We start from the raw sequence: 18,663 nt of genomic DNA on the forward strand, positions 1-18,663 counted from the left end.
CTATCTACCCTCTAGATCAAGTCGCCCTCTCCAAAGGAACATGTGTTCCTGCCATGCATCGCTGACTGAAAGGGGGTGCCTGCATCCAGGCACGATCAGGACAGTTTTCTGACCAGGACTTCCTCCCGGGTCCTTCATCCTTCCAGGGGGAGGAAGCAAAGGCTGCACAGTCTGTTACTTGGAAGAGTCCTCAGGGAGGTGCTTGTCAAAATCCCACCCAAGGAAAAGGAAGGGGATCAATAGCTCTCAGCTCACCCGTTTGCTCCCTGTGCAGAGGTACCCGATTGAATTAATAGCTGGGAGTAACTAAGAAACCCACAGATAAGCCTAGGCAGGTCACGTTTCTGTCTCATCCCGATCGGAAAGCTTTTTGGTTTGATTCTCAGCAGCGGTCACTTGTAGCTGAGAGGAGAGCAGAGTTGTTCCGTTGTTGGTTTGCAGCGGGTGGAACAGGAAGAGAGAAGAGAGGGTGATCCCCAATCACCGAGGCTTCTAGCCCCATTCTTTCTTGCCGTATTCTTTTAACGATAAGCAGCCCCGATGAAGATACCCAGAGAAGCATGAGATCTGAAGTTCCTGCTGGAATGTGTCCATTCTCCCAGCAAGATGGCTGACACTGTGAGGCATGACTTAGTTCTGAAAGCAGTAAGGATTCACTTCTAAGATATGGTTCCTCCAGTCCTGGTCTTTGTGGGACTCTGGGAGCATCTCTGGCTAGGGAAGAGTGGCAGGGCGGGGTCAGGCCTGTTTCCTCGATTCTCAGCTCACTGGGCTCGTGGAAGTCATTTCACTCCCCGGGCCTGTGTAGCTTCCTCTTCACCAGCGTGAGACAGAGCGGGTGGGTCTCTGGGCACTGAGAACCACATGAGCTTGGCCCACAAAGACATTGGCCTGGATGTTCTAATCTCTTGGCATATTTGAAGGTTGAGCTATCAGAAAGCAAGGCAAAAAATCATATTTGGCAGGAGACGGGAAGATGGGGAGACACAGTGATGGCAGAGATCAGTGGCTGTCATATGAACCAAGACCTAGTATGTCTTGGGTTTTGCAGAGTACTGGGCACAAGTCCCTTCGATGTGAGCCTTCCTGGGCCACACCTGAAAGAGGCTGCTGCCACTTTAGGAAAACAGAAGTCTAGGACCACGATTCTCTGTACCCTACGCTCTGTTCAGGAAACCCCAGAGTTCCAGAACAGCCAAAGGATAGTGTGAAGATTGACTCTATACCTCCCCACCCAGACCCACCGACCTCAGTGCTTGAGCCCCCTCCCCTTCTTTACTCACTCAGAGATGCTTGGAGAAGAAAGCATCATGTCTAGAACTTTTAGGTGATTCAGCCAAAGAAAAGATGTATATCTCCCATGAATAAACTCATACGTAGTAGTACCATTATCACATAGGAGAAACTTAGACTATTACAATATTATCTACCGTAACCTGTATGCACAACCCCCCAAAGTCCCAAGAATATCCTGCAGCGCTTTTTGTGAATCTAAGATGCCATCCAAGATCTCACCCCACACCTGCTTGTCGTGTCGTCCCAGACCCCCCAGTTGAGGGCATCTCCCTCACCAGTTGTGTCTCCCTCGGTACTGGTGTTTTTGAAGAGCCCAGGCCCGTAGACTCTTGTAGAATGCCTTGTGATTTGCTTCTGTTTGCTTGTTCCCTCAGGTTGAGGAACTGTTGGCAAGAAAATGATGTAGTTAATGTTGTGTAGTATGATTTACGCATTTGATGTTTGTCTCTCTGGGGACCTCTGTGGTTACTACTTTAATCGTGAATAAATAAGTCATATTAAATGTTGTTTTCCTCTGTTAGGGGACCTAACTGCAGCTTCAAGAGGCGTCCATGGATGCTGGGTCTCACTGCCCGAAGCCCAAGCAGGCTTCATGTTTCTGGCCTCTCCCGGGGACCTCTCTTCTGTGCGGGGTGCGCGTCAGCACTTTCCCCCTAAACACCTGCCGGGATGGTCCAGCCACAGACACAAATCACAAAGAGATGCTTGGCATTAGGGCCCCTGCCAACTGCTTGGGGCCCCTGGGCACCTACATGCTCTGTCTTTCATGAGCAGCAGTGCCAGCTACCCTCCTTATCATAAAACTGGGATCTGTCTCAATGTCCTACCCCCACCATTAAGGGCTACATAACCTGTGATCTCTGTCTTTGAGACGGCTGCTTTTTGGCACATTCCACAGCACAGCCTTCTCAGTTTTGAACTCACAAGACATGCCTACCGTCTACCTGATGTTCCCTTTTGATCAGGGAAACATGCCCAGACTCCTGCCACCTGCAGGGCCTCCTCCCTGTGGCTCTGTAGGATGGAGGTGGAGACGGAGCATCTTGCTCCTCTGTCAAAATCCCTCTTGACCCTTTTGCCCCCTGGTGGACTTCACGGTGCCCTCCTCTTGAACTCCCCCAGTCCCAATTTGTGTCACGGACAGACGTGCTAGAAAGCAAACCTCCCATGGCCAAGCCTTAGGGGCAGCAGGTGCCAGACAGCCATGGGAGAAAGACAGTTACGTTTCTGGCATCTTCTCCTGGTGGTCATGCATCGCCATACTCAAGACATGCCTTAACTTACCCAACTGGAAACAGGTAATTCAACACAAATCCCTGGGAACCAACCCAAACCCACCCCTGGCTATTCACTTGCATGCACCCGACAGCCACGTACAGTAAGCCATGAGTCTCCCAAGGCTAGGCACTTCCTTCAAGGCAGGTGACTGGTCCATCTTCAGACATCAGGAGCATGCATGGGATGTTTTTCCCTGTGGGAGGTGGACCCTGTGCCAGGAATGTCATCAGGGGACCTCACTGAGGCAGTGCCATTCCCTTGTGGCAATGCTTCTGCCAGAGGCTCAGTAGTTATGGGGACACACAGTGGGTGGCATGGACGCTGTGCCTCAGTGGTTCTGAACCTGCCAGTTCCACCAAGACGACTCTCCTTGTTCCCACAGAGCAGCATGTGGTGGGGAAGCTCCTTGGGCCCTGGCATCTGACACACTTGGGGCCAGCCTCTATCATCTGCATGGGGGCACGGGGGTGGGGTGGGAGTGGGGTGGGGGTTTGTTACTCCAAGCCTCAGTTTTCCCACCTTTATCTTGGGTTATAAAGGGTCCCTGACTGCATGGGGTGCCTGGGAGAACTAGTCGTGACACTTACTGGGTACCTGCTCTGGGCCAGCCACTGTGCTAGCCAGAATACTCTGCTTCCTGAGAGAATATATGTCCCTTGCACTCTCAGCGGCCACTCTGCCCAGCATGGATGGGGCCTCAGGTCAGCTCATGTGTTCTGTTGGAGCCCAAACCACAAAGGGAGCTCATGGCCTGCATCTGGTGCACTTCCATGCACACAACACCTAACTGCCTGAGTGCTTGCTGGGTGGGTGTGGGGGATAGAAGGGGACAAACTGGGGTGGCCAGAGCACCCCAGTTTGGCAGGTTGGCAAGAAGAGGCTTGGGAAAGTGGCAAAGCTGAAACCCCAAGGTAGCTGTCCTAATACAGGGATGGCTAGAGTCTCTGAGTCAAGAAGGGAAAGTGGGGCATGCCTTAGGAGGAGGGAGGGGGGCTGTCACCTCCAGGTAAATCAAACGGGGGGAGACTTCCTTCCAGAAAGGGGTATCAGATGGCTAGACATTTGGAGAGGAGAAACTTCCAGGCTGGCCAGAAGAGTATTTGCCAAATCTGGTTTGAAAGCCTAGCTGCATGCTAAGCACCATGGACAAAACTCAGGATGGGAACCATGTTCAGGCTAAGCCTTTGATTATTGTTAACCATGGAGCCCTCTGACCTCAAGGTGTCTATACTCCATACCAGTAGACCCCAGAGAGCATGCCTGAGGTTAGCTTTTAGTGAGTTCTCTGGTGGCCCATGGAGGCTGTGGCTGGCTGGAGGGTTCAGCCTTCTGGAATCCCACAGCAGCCCCTTTACAGGATGAAGGGCTTCTTCTGGGTGACACAGGCACCCAGATCTCCCAGGGAATAGATCTGAGAATGACTCAGAAGAGCGATGTTCAAACAGATACTGGTGAGCATGTCCCTCTTGCTAAGCCTTCCTTCCCTGTGAAGGAAGGATCTGGAAGGGTTGGACTGCTCCAGAAGGATGAGGGAGGAATGCCTGTTCCTACAAGATGCCAGTATGACAAACTTTCCAGAACATGGGGCTGGGAATCTGCCCCCAGGGCTGCCTGGGTTCTGCCTGCCACTGTCTGGGATGCCCAGATCTTCAGAGGATCTGGGGGGTGGGGTGGGGTGGGCCTTCCTGACACCCACCTCCCTTAACATGCTGACATTCAGTAGCAGCAAGGTAAAGGGCTTTGGTGGGAGGATGAGGGGGGGTGGGTACGGAGGGAGGGGGCGGTGGGGAGGGAGAGGAAGTATTGGGAGGGCAAGGAGACTTATTTAGGAGGGCTTAAGTCTCCATGTCTTTCCATTTGCTTTTGGGTCCCGACTCCAACGTCTTTGGAGATTCCAGTCTGGTATGTCGGAGGCATTCAGCATTTGGGGAGCCAGGCTGGATGTTGAGGAGGGAAGTCTTGTAAGCTCCAGCCATAAGCCTTGCTCTATGGAAGCAGATGCCTTTAGACAGTGGGTGGTGGAGATACTGGGCTCCTTCCTGGGCCCAGCCCTGGCTCCCCTCCTTGCTCCTATGGAATTTGGTCTCCTGGCCTTGGCAAGTGACATCCCATCTTCTACAAAAGATGGGATGGCCATAAGAACCACCGGTATTCCCCAGATGGGCCTGATGAAGACAAGATGAAGTCAGCACTATGGTACACTGGACTCCAGCATTGGGAGGGAGATCTGGGAAGGGAAAGAGCCAAGGTCTTCTATGGGGCTGGGTTCCCAGGCATGGGCCAATTCCTCTCCTTGGGGTAGACCTCCCATTTTCCAAGAATATTAATGTTATAATCTTTTTCTCACGGAAGAATCCTATCTCCACCCAAGTCCTTCTTTTGATGGATCTCTGTCAAGTAGCCTCTTATGTCCCCAGCAACTACTTCTCAGTGAGCCAAACGCTTAAATAATGGTGGGGTGGGTATTGTTCAGCAAGCTTAGTGGCCTTCCTTGAAGAACTTGGGGAGATTTTTACCTCTCCTTAACTGGAGGCAGCTGCCAGGTGTGAGCCGCGGCATGGAGTGGGGTGGCCACTCCACAGGGCCTCTTTCATTTTGCAGCAGCTGCTGTGGGTTCACCCATTGGCCCAGCAGTTACTGAAGAGCACGTGGGCCTCTGTGGGTTGGCCTGGGTGGTGAAGGGGATGGTCAAGGCCTGGACCATGTACTCCTGAGACACAGGAGGCCTAGAACCAGAATCAGGTCGGTGGAGATTGGAAGAAGACCATGCCTCAGCAACACTTAAGCTGAATTTTAGGAGTTGGGTAGAAAAATAAAAATCTAATGAAAGAAAAAAATGTGATTAGTGGGAACCCAATGAAGCAGAACCCACAATTAACAAGATTTCTCTATAATTTGACGGCTCCTCTGAGAAGAACACACTCCTGAAAAGGGCTAATTATACATTTGTTTATTCAGTCCACGAATAGCATTGTGACAGCTGGTTCTGAACTGGAAAGGCCCTTTAGAGGGCATCTCAGCCCACCCTCTGCCTTATCAGCGATCTCCACCAACTAGCCTCTACACCGAGCTAGGTGACACTGTGGGCTCAGAGTAGGTTTAAGGAGGGAGTCGGGCTAACCCCAGCTGGGAAATTTGATGACATCTTTTGTGTCCAAAAGGGCCAATGAGAAAGTTTGCAGTTAAACACACATAGGAGTCAAGGGATAGAGGCATCAAAGAGGATGAGAGGAATTTAACGCACTGACTTGATTAGCAAGGAGGCAGGATTTCTAGTCTGTTCCCAGCAGGCCGAGAGGTTGCCACGACCCCCTCTTAGATGCATAATTTTAACTTCAGCCAAATCTGTATCCTATACCTCATGACATCAGAAAGAAGAAAGAAAACCTCATTTGTAACCCTGGCATAGAAACTAAGCTTGAATTAGTGTCAAACTTCTGTCTTTCAAAGTGATTGGCATATACTCACTGGGTTTCATTCTAGAAGATGGGGTGGGGTGGGTTGGGGAGGGGGGGTTGTGTGTGTGGTGTGTGTGTACATCCAAGGCTCAGTTTCTGGAGATGTGTTGTGCTCTGTGTTGTGCTATTTTTTGTTTTTGCTCTGACGTTGGATATTTGTGGGGTGCAGTAAGGGGACCTGGCTTGGGTTCTGATGGCCAAGCTCCTGGACACCTGCCAGCAAGGACATTCCCAGGGTGGGGGGAGGGGGTGGCAGGACAAGGAATAGGTGAAGTTACCCTAGGGACCAGAGTGTTCGCTTTCAAGGAGAACGTGGGGGCTCTTCCTGGGCCCCCTTGGGGTCTGCCTGCCCACCATGGCAGGAGAACGTATCTGAATGTCAGGCCCCAGGTGAGGTGGGACGCTACGCCACAGGTGGCCAACGTCACTGCGGAGAAGCGGTTTCAAAGCAGCCTCCTGCTGCTGTCTGTTCCTCGTGTTCGCTCCTCTTGCCTTCGGTGTGTATGGAGAAGACATCTTCATAAGTGGCCTTGGGACGCCATCCTGCAGCTTCACAGAATGTGACGACCATCAAGTGAATACCAGATGTAGATATTCTTACCGCAGATACCTGAAAAGTGAGAAAAAGATAATCTATATCACCAATGTTTACAGGTCTTAGTAGACATTTAGTTTATATAAAATGGACCTTATGCCAGCCACTGCATCTTTCTTTTGTAACAAACACATTAATCAGCCTAGATATTTTACTGTGTCTCGACTGGAAAATAATAATTTTCTGCAGTGCTGTAAATATTGCACTTTTCTATTCCCCCCTCATTAAAATCTCTGTCACATTTGCTACTGTGTTTTGGTTTTCCTTCAGAGGGAGGTTGGACTGGGGGTACATCGACCATCCTCTCCCACCACATTCTTGGAGAAGGCACAGGTGGACAACCAAAATCACATCCATTCCTACCTGCCTCCCCACAGGCCTGCCCAGGCTCCCTTTCTTGGAAAGCCCTAGTAAAGTGTGGGCTGGCCTTAGACATGCAGACAGCCTCCTGGACTCCACTTTCCTGGCGTGGTTATTTAGTGCAGGCTCACCCCAAGGCAGGAACCAAAGGTCAATGAATATCTTTTTGATAATGGAATGAAACAGAATCAAAATGAGCATTTGCCCATAACTGGGGTGAAGCTCTTGATTTTTGTTTTTCCTTTTTGGACAAGGAATCTTAATTCAAAAGATGAGGATGCATGTCCCCTTGGCCCCCATTTTTTAAAATCTGACTATATGAGGAAGAAATTAGGAAAAAATAGGTAAGATATGCTTTATATAATATGACCTTTATATCAAAGGTCAAATCTGTCCTTCAACCTGTAGTAGCTGCCAAAGGGTTACGGGCCCACAGACTCCACCAAGAGATTTCCTGGAACTGGGGTGCTAGGCCCTACCCTCAGAGAGGTCCAGGATGAGTTGAGAACCGGTATGAGCAGCAGGGACTCAGCACAGGGACCATACCTCCAGGACACCGGTCTTCTCCCTATTGCCCCATGCCGAGATGAATGGGAAATTTTAGCCAAAAGGAGGCCATATATTTAGGTGTTTGGGATCTATATCTGCAGAAAACCAGCATCCATTCTGCAAGTGTAGGATGTGAATGCATCCCCCAAGCATCCACTAGCTGTCCAGCCCTGTGGCTTACCCAGGCACCTACCCAGGGGCTCATCCTGGGGACAGATGGGCCTGACTCTTGGTAAGAACACTATGATTTACATTAAACCATTATGGCTTTTCCCCTAACAGTACAATCTGTTTCAGAAGCCAGACTTTTTTAGCTGGGAGTTGGCAAGTTTTTTTTTTTTTTTTTTTTTTTTTTTATACTGGGCATGGAACCCAGGGGTATTCATTCTACCTCTGAGCTATACTTCCAACCCCTTTAACATTTTTTTTTTTTTTTTTTTTTTTTTTGGTGGTACTGGGGTTCCTGGAAGCCCTTCTACCTCCGGGCTACACTCCCAGACCTATTTTTTACATTTTCATTTTTGGAAACAGGGTCTCCTAAGCCAGCACGTGCGGCTGGCTTCGAAGCCAGCGCGCGCGGCTGGCTTCGAACCTGCGTGATCCTCCTGTCTCTGCCTCCCAAGCGCGGGGATTACAAGCGTGCGCCACCACGCCCGGCACCCCTTTAACATTTTAATTTTTGTTTTGAACAGGGTTTCACTAAGTTGCTGAAGGCCCTCGCTAAGTTGCTGAGGCTGGCCTTGAACCTGCAATCCCCATCTCAGCCTCCCAAGTGCTGGGATTATAGGCATGCACCATCATACCCAATATCAAGTTTTTCCTGTAAGGAGTCTGATAGTGCATATTAGCTTAGTGCAATGACGATTCTGCTTTTGGGACAAAGACAGATGAAGTTTTGATGGCTGGGTTCCTGCATTCCAAAAGCACTTCACTTATGGGAACTAAGGTTTGAATTTCATCGAATTGTCACAGGTCACCAGAGGGCAATTCAAGTTCTTCCTCCAACCAGTGAATAATATCAAAACCTTTCTTACCTACTGGGCCCTATAAAAACAGACTGGTCCTGATTTGGCTTGGGGCTGATGCTATGCAGATTCCTGTTCTAAGCTCTTGCATATACATGGTCTCACTAACTCCCCCCATGCCTCTTGAGGTCAGAACTGTTGTTGGACTCAGTGCTACCATTTGTAAGAGAAAATCACAGAGCCAGCACTCAAAGGTGCCAGGGTCTGGGCTTTTCAGCAGCCATATTGTTCTACCTCTCAGGAGTAGCAAAGGCTCAACAATTCTCAGATGAGAGAAGTCTTACATTTATTCACCTTCCTGTGGTTTCCAGTGCTTGGCAACATTCAGAGCGGCCACCAGCCTGGTTGGGCCAGGCTTCCCTGACACTGGCCTATCTCTAACATATGGTACAGCACCACCAGCTCTCCCTCCCTGTGCCCAAGGGATGGGAGATGAGGTGGTCCTCCTACATCCCATGCCTCTCCAGACAACTTGCTCACCCTTAGGTCTTTATGACCCCTGCTTTGGGTTTGGATAAAGATAACACATAGCACCCAAACAGGACTTAAGCATACATATTTTTCATATCTTAGAGATGAAGTTCCCTTTCCTCTTTGAGTCTAGGTGGGTGGCAACAAGGTCTCTGCCTACTGGGAGCCATGGTGGAATGTTGAGTACCAGGTGGGCCTGCACCTAATGGTTGAGGAGTTGAATTGGTCACAGACCTATCTTCCTCCGTTTCTTCTTCCACCTTTCCTCCCACCTACCACATTCCTGAAAAACTCCAGTTTATACCATCAGTGGCCCCTCCCACATCTGTCTGGATGTCTAATCTGCATCTCAAACCTTCCCTGCTCACAAATAAATTCTTCCTCTCAAGAGTCAGCCCCAGCTCTCTAGCCATTCAGACCAGAGGACTTTGAGGAGATCCCTCAGAAAAACTTGCTGGCTCTACTTTCTGCTTATTTATAGAATCTGGAATCGCATTCCTCCTTCCCCACACACTAAACCACTCTGGTCTCTGCTCTCACCTGGTTATAGAAACAAATTCCTGACCCCTCCCATTAGGCCATTTCTACCTTAGCAACCAACACGTCTATGTTCCTGTAAGCCAAAAACTGTTAAGGTTGAGAGTTTTCTGAGTTTTGGGAATATGTTTAAGAATGTCTGATATAAACCATAGCAAGTATACACAAAATTGATTTAGGGTACCTGAAGAGGGTCCCAGAGGGGAGAGCGGCCGTATATACACTAAACACCTGAAACCAAGGTGACAAAGAGTCCCCAGGACTCGACTATACATGACGTGAGGTTCCATAGGTTGTAGCCTCCCTTTCCTTAAATGAAAAGCCACAGGGCTGGACATGCCAGATCTCATGGGGTGTTTTTTGACTAATTTGCTTCTCACATGGGTACCTACGTCCAGATCCAGAGTGAGCAATCACAGGGACTTTCTTACTTTCTGGTGATTGACAACTCCCATGAGCAACCTGGAGAGGTGAGCAGTACCACTCACCGTGCCCAGACCCCCTGACACATTTCTTTATCTGCAGATGGTCAGGAGGATGTTATGGAGAACACAGCAGCTCATTTTAATGTATATTTACTTGTATGCTCATGTGCCAAGCTACATGCTTAGTGTTTTCCCCATTATAACTTAGCCTCTCATGTGTTTTCCATGGAATGTCAGTCCTGTAGGTGACCCCCACACATCATGCAATGTGGAAAATAAAAACAGCTTTGGGTATCACTGTATTAAGTCTCCTCCATTATCTTACAAGACCTCCTGCATAATTTATTTTCCTGAAGCAGAGATTTTGAATTGGTCAGCTTGTCATGTTTGACTGACATGTTTCCCCACATCGCCCATTCACATTCCTCACGCTCCCTTCCTGCAGCTCAGGACAGCTGTGCCCCACGTCAACCCTCTGAAAGCCACACATGGGTAGGTTGAACTTTCAGGTCCCTTGGGTGGGTACAGTCACCCAACTGGTTCTAGCCAATGAACCAGTGGCTAAGTGACACAAGTCATGTCCTGGCTAGAGTGCTCATTGTCAGGGAAAGACCTTTCAGAACTTTCCTTTGTTATAGAAACAGGCAAGTCCTAAGACAGAGGCTGCTAATCCCAGGACTTTGAGAGAATTTCTTTCAAGCCACTGTGCTGCTGGGTATATGCACATTCTGACCTTTGTTTCTGGGGACACTAGCTCTCCAGGTCATTAGTGCCCAACACATGATGATTCCAATAAATATCTGAAGCAATGGCTGGTTTACAACATATGCAAATAGGAAGGTCTCTGCAGACACACTGGCAGTGAGCTACCAGGGCAGGTCTTACTTTTCAGGCTAAAACATCACCCACTCCAGGATTATATTCAGCCTAGAGCCCCTTTTCTAAGGACATCTTTTGCATGTACAGCTCTTCCCATTTTATTTATTTTGTTTTTTTAATTATTTATTTTTTGGTGGTGCTGTGGATGGAACCCAGGGGCATTATACCTCCGAGTTGCACCCCCAGCCCTATTTTTTTATTGGTGCATTGCAGTCCTTTCCATTTTAAATGGGACCTTTGATTCTAATTCCTAATTGTCCTTTCTTTCTTTTTTTTTTTTTTTTTTTGGTGGTACTGGGGTTCCTGGAAGCCCTTCTACCTCCGGGCTACGCTCCCAGACCTATTTTATATTTTTACTTGGAAACAGGGTCTCCTAAGCCAGTGCTCACCGCTGGCTTTGAACCTGCGCGATCCTCCTGTCTCTGCCTCCCAAGCGCGGGGATTACAAGCGTGCGCCACCACGCCCGGCTAATTGTCCTTTCTTACAACAGACTGTGGAACACATCAGGGATGGTGACACCTTCTATAGTGAGGACCCAGAGAAGGCTGCTCTGATCCCCCTATCGCTCAGCTGACAGGAGGTAGAGGGGGCAAATTTGCTCCTTCTATGATCTCAGGCCATGGGGTCCTGGGAGTTTGTTCACTCTTCCCATGATAGGCAAGAAAAAGTATAGACAAGGCTCAAGGTGAGTGGGGCGCCTCACGGATGCCTGAATGTTGGCATCATGTCCCCAGCCTGCCTGTTCCAGGATGCCTCACATCCCAGGTGGTGTCAGGCACAGAGCTCTTCTCTCAGTTCCTGCTAGGGAAGAAAAAAAGGGAAGCTCCACTGGACCAATGTGGGATACTTATTAATTCCTAGAGCAGGCACCATGGTGACTGAACATATGAGTTCCTTGCCTGTGGCCAGGACAAGGTCTATCGCCAAGTATAGATTCCACCTATGGTGAAATACACCTCTTCCAATCCCTCAAAACCAAGAACCAGAAAAGCAGCCACAGCAAGGGACAGGGGTCCAACTAGACCCCCTGATATGGGCTTTAGCTGAAACCCCAGTCGCTGGCCATAACCACCTACTCAGACTGTAGCACCACACAGCCTCCTGGGTCCCTCAATCCACTATCAACTAAGCTGGGGTCTGGCAGTCCTTTAAAATTCATATCAAGTTCAGGCAGTTTCTTAGGTAAATAGCCATAATTCCCTTTGAGAAAGCTGTGAAGAGAACCCATCAGGTTGAATTCTGGGATGTGTTCTAGAGTATCCCTTCAAGGGACTTGGGCTTCCCTTCATTCTAGCGTTCTAGGACTTTGAATGGGTTCGAGTCCTGACTCTACTGGAAGGAGAAGGGGAAAGCCCTAGGCAAATATCCACGCCAGAGGCCACTCTCTATGGTAGACACAGCCCAAGGACATGTGTTCTGGTATAAATAACCACAAAAGCAGTCTCTCAGGGTGGTGCCTGGCACTCAGCCTGCATTCATTTTAGACATTACGTGTAAGATCACCATAGGTACCTTGACGTGGTACAGAAGATCCCACTTTACACATGGACCCTGTGTTGCAGCGAGACTAGGTAGCAGTACCTTTCATGTCTGTCCCATGGGGATGCTCAGGAAGTAGGCCACCCTTCCCCCAGGGAGCTCTGCCAACCCTGTGATCTTCTCTGTGGGACCTTCACAAGGCTCAGGTGAGAGCCAGACTGAAACTGCTTACTTTGGGGCTCTTTGGGTTAGTGTATCAACCCAAAGATTGAGGCTCAATTGAGCTGGGCCACATAGGCAACCCCACATCTGAGTTGACAGTCAGCATTCAGACATCCTGCAAGGGATGCCAGCAGTCAAGTTCTGGACCATGTCACCCTTGAGGCCAGATTCATCCTGGCCCTACTAGCTGATGGTAAAAACCAGCGAATCTTTTATAAGCCACCATGGGCTCATATGCAATGTCAGACTCTACTGGCCCAAGTTGAATTCTGGGGTGGCATTTTTATCTTCTGCTCCAGATCCCTCTTTACTTTATCCACTCTGTGTGTCTGGATGTGAACCTGTGGTGTTTCCATTTAGGTGTGGCCAGTGAAGAGCTCCAGCAGGAGGCTGGAAGAAAGGCATGGGTTTATTCCCTCTATTGGCCCTGTGAAAACCCTGCGGTCTGGTTTTTTTTTTTTTTTTTTTTTTTTTCTGAACTGAGGGTACCAGCCTCTGGTTTCCAGATTTGGAAGTGTGCCCTGCCATTCTCAATCCTTGGTACTACCCTATCTTTGATGGTCTCCCTGTTGTATTCAGGAAAGAGTCCCTTCATTAAGTATCTGCATCTTACCCAATGGGAATGTTATTGGTGTTTACACAGACATCAACATTCTTGATCAGAGGCACAGCATGGTGAGCATCAGCCCAGTTTCCAATCCTTGGAGCTCTTGCTTGGGCTCACTTGCACAGTGGACAATAGGGACAACTGTATGTAGTAGCCCTTGTTTAATAGACAAGTTGAAAACATGCCCAAAGTCATGCAGCCATATAGGAGACCCTGGTGCTGACTTCATGTAAAATACCAAATAGGCCAGCATGCCAGTCAACAGAAGGCAGATAAAACACCATGGACATATTCAGCACTGGCTTAGTCCCTTGTATACAAAACCACACATTTATTGAATATCTAAGGTAGGTTCAATTTGAGTCATATTTTAAAATTCAATTTATTCAAGAAATAGCCATTGAAAGCTTATTTGCTAGACACAAATGAATTAAGCATCAATGTGCCATTAAGAAGCTTATGTTTTATGGTGGGTGAGTTAATAAATGTAAGAGATATATGATATGGTGTGTTTGCGCTCCTTCTGTGCCACAACAAACTCTTCAGAGAACAGAGATGTGTAGTCTTGGGAGGGGAGGTGGCTTGGCATACATCTGGCAGCCAGGACTGACTTGGTGATGGAGGGAGAGAAGTTATCTAAGCAGGGCACCAGCTGGAGTTAAGGCACGAGTGGAGCATAGATCTTGTTCAGGACCCACGGAGCTCTGTGGCTGGACACTACCACCTCCTCTTCCTCACCTCCCACTGTAGGAAGGAAGTGGATCAGAGGCCATGGGAACACCTGCAGAGCTGTGCTCAGGAGGTAGACTTTTGGCTGCTGGTTCTCCCCTCTCCTCATACCCCATGGCCTGTGGCAGTGAGGCTGGTGTGCACCCTAGCAGGTGAGGTCATTAGCTGCCTCCCTGGCAGCTCTAGCCTGGAATGGTGCCATGCAAAGCCTTGAGATTGGGACTCAACCTGGAGTGCCTGCTTGGGGTGTTGGTTAGGTGGGGTGAGGAAAACGGTGGGGAGGGCCTACATTCTTGCTCAGAATGGATTGTGCTGGCTCACACAGCCATCCTGCCAGCCAAGAAGTCCCCATAGAACCATCAGATAAGTAAATCTACTTCCTGGGCTTCCTGCTTTGCCTGTTGTCATGGCAACGCCCCAGCACAGCACTAGGAATAGATGGTTGGGCGGGGGGAGATGGCATATTATAAAAAAATTATATATATATTAGCAGGTTGGGTAGGGGATTTCCCCTGAAGAATTCTTTGAGCAGGTGCAGGGCTGGGATGATGGCCAGGAGTCTGATGCCCTCCTCCACCCCATCTTCTTTTCGTGAATATTCTCTACTTGTCTGGAATGCTAGTCAAAATTTTGGGCATGAGGCCTTCTGCAGTTCAGGGATTGGGCTCACCTTCTATAGTTCACCTCTCAAAGGCAGGCATCAAGCAGAGTCAGTGGGAGACAGGTATGAAAAGGGTTATTGCAAGGAATTGGTTTGCATGACCGTGGGGCCTGCCTGCCAAGTACAGAATCCTCAGAGTGGTTCTCCAGGATGAGAAGGCTGGGATTCCCAGGCTAGGTCCAAAGCTGGTGCACACAGGTGGAGTTTCTTCTCCAGTAGTGAGCTTCAGCTCCGCTCTTAGAGTCTTTCAACGGACCAAATCAAATCTACTCAGGTTATAGAATGACTTTCCTTCTTTAAAGCTGACTAATCATGGCTTTGAATCACACCTATAGAATATCTTCATGGCAACATCTAGAGACAGGTTGAGTGACAGGATGGCAACCTAGCCAAGTTGACACTTGTGGTGTCACAAGGATGGACTTCAAACTGCTAGGAAAGAAAGATGTACTGTCAGGTTCTCAGTCTCCTGTCTCCACCCTCTGGACAGTGGCAGGCCCTCTGCACACTTGGCCTGCATGCTCCAATCTCAGCTCCAACACGGTTATTCTTGTGTTGAGGGTAAAGAACCAAGAAGCAGCCAGGTCTACACAGTCAGGGATGCTGTGGGGAGGGGGTCTTTGGAGGAACTCTAGTTTGATCTCTGCAGCTTTTGAATTCCAACTCCTAGGCTCTGTTCTAGGGTGACCTCAGATCCACTCTTCAGATCCATTCTTTGCTCACCTCTTCCCTGCCATGTGCCTGGAGAGGCCAACTCAACAGACTGTCATCCAGGATCCCTCGAGTCTCTAGTAAGAGTAGGCCAATTAGAGATGCCAGCAGGAAATGGAAGGAGAGACATAAGGCATGTATTAAACCTTGACCCCTTTTGCCTTGCCATGGAGAGGCAGTGATCCACCTCTACTGGAGATCTGGCAAAACCTACTACCCTGAACCACCCCCCACAAGCCCCAAAGTGGGCAAGGCTTCCCTCAGTTCCTAAACCCCAGTGTCTCACCATCCATCCTATTTTCCCCATCTTCATCTTTACTAATAATCCCTCATTAAATTCTCTCTATATTTGGGTATTCCAGCTGCTCCCCCATTGGAGAACCAGCAGATGGTGAGGCCTGGTGACCTGTAAGGCAGGGTCCCCCCAGGGTGACAAGGTCCTGGCAGCAACAGATGCAGGGTGTGAGTAAAGACATTTGAGGACATCATACCTGATGGGCCTTTGATGGGGTTGGTAGGGCCTGGACCCATCAAGTGTGTAAGGAAGAAAGGGAAGGGCTGCTGAACTTGCCCTGGTTTGCCTGGGACTTTCCTGCATTCCCCATATTGTGGTAATTCTCTCAGTCCCGGGAAGATGGGGCAGATAGTCACCTCACAGTCAAGTCACTCTGCTGTTGCCACAGAGGCTGTTCCACCCTGGAGAGATGTCCAGAGTCATCACCGGGAGCTCCAGCCAGGTTCTGCAGAGGTGGTGAGAAGGACTGAACCTTCAGAGGCTGAGGCCAAAGGGAAACTGGGTAGGGCCTTTCTCACCCTGCTCTACCTCGATGAATTGTGGTCTAGAAGGGCCATTCCTTCCACCAGAATGTAATTGCTTGGTAGATTATACTCTCAGGGCCCAACACAATTACTGCTCATTTAATAATCATTAACATACAATGAGTTAAGCTCTTCCTCTCTGCCTCTCACTGTAAGGGCTGCATTCCCCTGGGCATGCTTAATCGCTCTAATGATGATGTCAGCTCACAGGCCACCTTCCCTTGAAGCCTTCACAGGGAAGGATGGGCACAAATTTGGTATAATTAATGACACAAGGCAGGGAAGCAGACTGCATAAAACTGCCTTAGCATATGTCATGCCCTTTGCCTGGGCATCCCCTCCCTCCTAGCCACAAAGTAAGTGCCTAACCTTGCCCACTCAGACAGCAGCTGATTGTTCACTCCATACCACCTGGTCCTCAGGGGCTGGGCAGATGGCACCGAGCAAAAGCAATGTAGTGAGAGCTATGCTCATCTGTTACCCTCTCTCCCCCAGGATCCTCACAGCAGTTGGAAGGTGTCATGTGGATCACTTCCTCCCCCAGGGTTCACACCCAGACCCCTGGGGGAATTTTGAGGTGCTTGTGAGGATCTAGTTTCTCAAGGGAGCCAAGTGGTTGTTGGCTCTGAACCAAATCTAAGCCTCTGTGAGCTAACAACCTGGTGTCTACCTTCTCTGATCTGTGGCAACTCCAAAGACTGCCAGGATGCTGCTGCCCTCAGCCAATGTGAATTCATGAATAGGTTTTAAGCAGAGGAAAGTCCATGTCTGAATTCTTTGCCATGGACTATGAGTCCCTGCAAGGCCTGGCTCAGCTACCTCCCCAGGTTTCAACATAGCACAGCCTTCTCTTGGTATCTTGGGGACACCAAGTATCTTCTAAACTCAGGGCCCAGCCCTTGCTCTTTGGTCTGCTTGGCATGTCCCCTTCTGGGGCTGGATCAACTCTTGCTTGTCCTGCAGGACTCAGGCTTTCTTGATCTTTGCTCTCCTGCACCTTCAAGGTAAAACCAGTTTTCCTCTTGCACTCTCATAATGCCATGAACTTTAGTATTTGTGAAAATGTGTAAGAATACATTAACCAAGTAAATGGGCAAAGAGAGATCCCTCTTCCTACTCTGAATTTATGATCTATTGTCATTGCTAATTTCAGTGCTTGGACATAGTACTTAGCATCAGTAGGCACTCAATAAATGTCCAATTAGATAAGTATGATTTTCTCTTGGAAGAGAAAAATAGATATTTCGGGATAATTCTCTATGGAAAATGAGTTTTCTTATCCCTTGCTCTACCTTTGAACCTTTGACACTGCAAACATTTCTGTGACCACATGGGCTAGACACTGTTTTAAGTGCTTGGTGTATAATGTCTCATTTAATAGTCACAACTCCATGAGGTGGGTACTATTGTTATCCTGATTGGCATAGAAGGAAATCAAGGCACAAACAGTTTAGATAATCTTACATAACTGAGAAGGCTATGGACAGATTCAGGTAGAAGATAGCAGGTAATTCCTTCAGTTATTCAATTTGGTGACCATCAAAAAGAAGAAGTAGGCTGTCCCAGTCTATAGATAGTCAAACATTCAAACTTTGAGCATCTCACTTTAGTCCAGATGTCTTCTTGGATATCAATCTACTAACGTTCTCTAACAACCATTGAAGAGCAAATCCCATGAGCTTGCCTTTGGTAGAAATATAAGCCCCAAATTAATTTTACCTTAATATTTGATTAAAGACATAGGCAAGATTCATTTAAGAGTTGATAGAAATATCTTTAAAATTTTTATAATGAAGATGTTCATGCAAATCCATGCTAGTATAGGATGTGGCCACTAGATAGTAATCAAGACCAAGAAGCCTTGTGGAGGGGGAAAAGCCAAGGGTAGCAAGAAGAGAAGGGGAACTGTCTGCCTGGGGGTTAAAGTTCCACTGGGGCTAAAGCCATTGGTATGAAGTCAGCATATCACAAAAGTTCTCTAAATATGGCCCCTACAGAGGCCAAGTGCAGTGACAAGTTAAAGGAGACTTGGAGCCCCAAAATTCCAACCCTTCCATGCCCAGATGTGGATTCTGGCCAAGACCTATGGGTGTCACCTCCTCAGAGCATCTGAGGCAGTGTTGGCCAAATGGCGGTATGAATGGGGACTTTCAAGAATCTGACCACGAGACAAAGTTAGGATTGCAAGTGATTTCCTGAGGGATAATGTATGTGGGAAATAACATAGGAAGGAAGCAGCTTTGGAGAGAGAATGTCTTCAGATCACAAGCAGGTCTGGCAAATACCAGGTCAGTGCAACATGGAGCTTCAGAGCAAGGATGGCTCCTTAGAGGAGTCATGCTGGACAGGAGCAGTGAGAACAGAGTACCTCACAGCTGTGGGATGCAGGGAGGCATGTATCCTCAGGCAAAAAGATCAAATTGCCATCAGCTGGAGGCTGGAAATCAGAAGTGCTTGCAGCCACATGGGAAGTTCTTTCTCAAAAGCAGATCTGGGGTACTCTTCATGGTTCTCAAGGTAGGGAAGGGAAGAGGTACCAGGAGCTGTGTTCACAATCTTCC

Source organism: Muscardinus avellanarius, assembly GCF_963383645.1.
Source record: "Muscardinus avellanarius genome assembly, chromosome: 4".
NCBI classification, from domain to species: Eukaryota; Metazoa; Chordata; class Mammalia; order Rodentia; family Gliridae; genus Muscardinus; species Muscardinus avellanarius.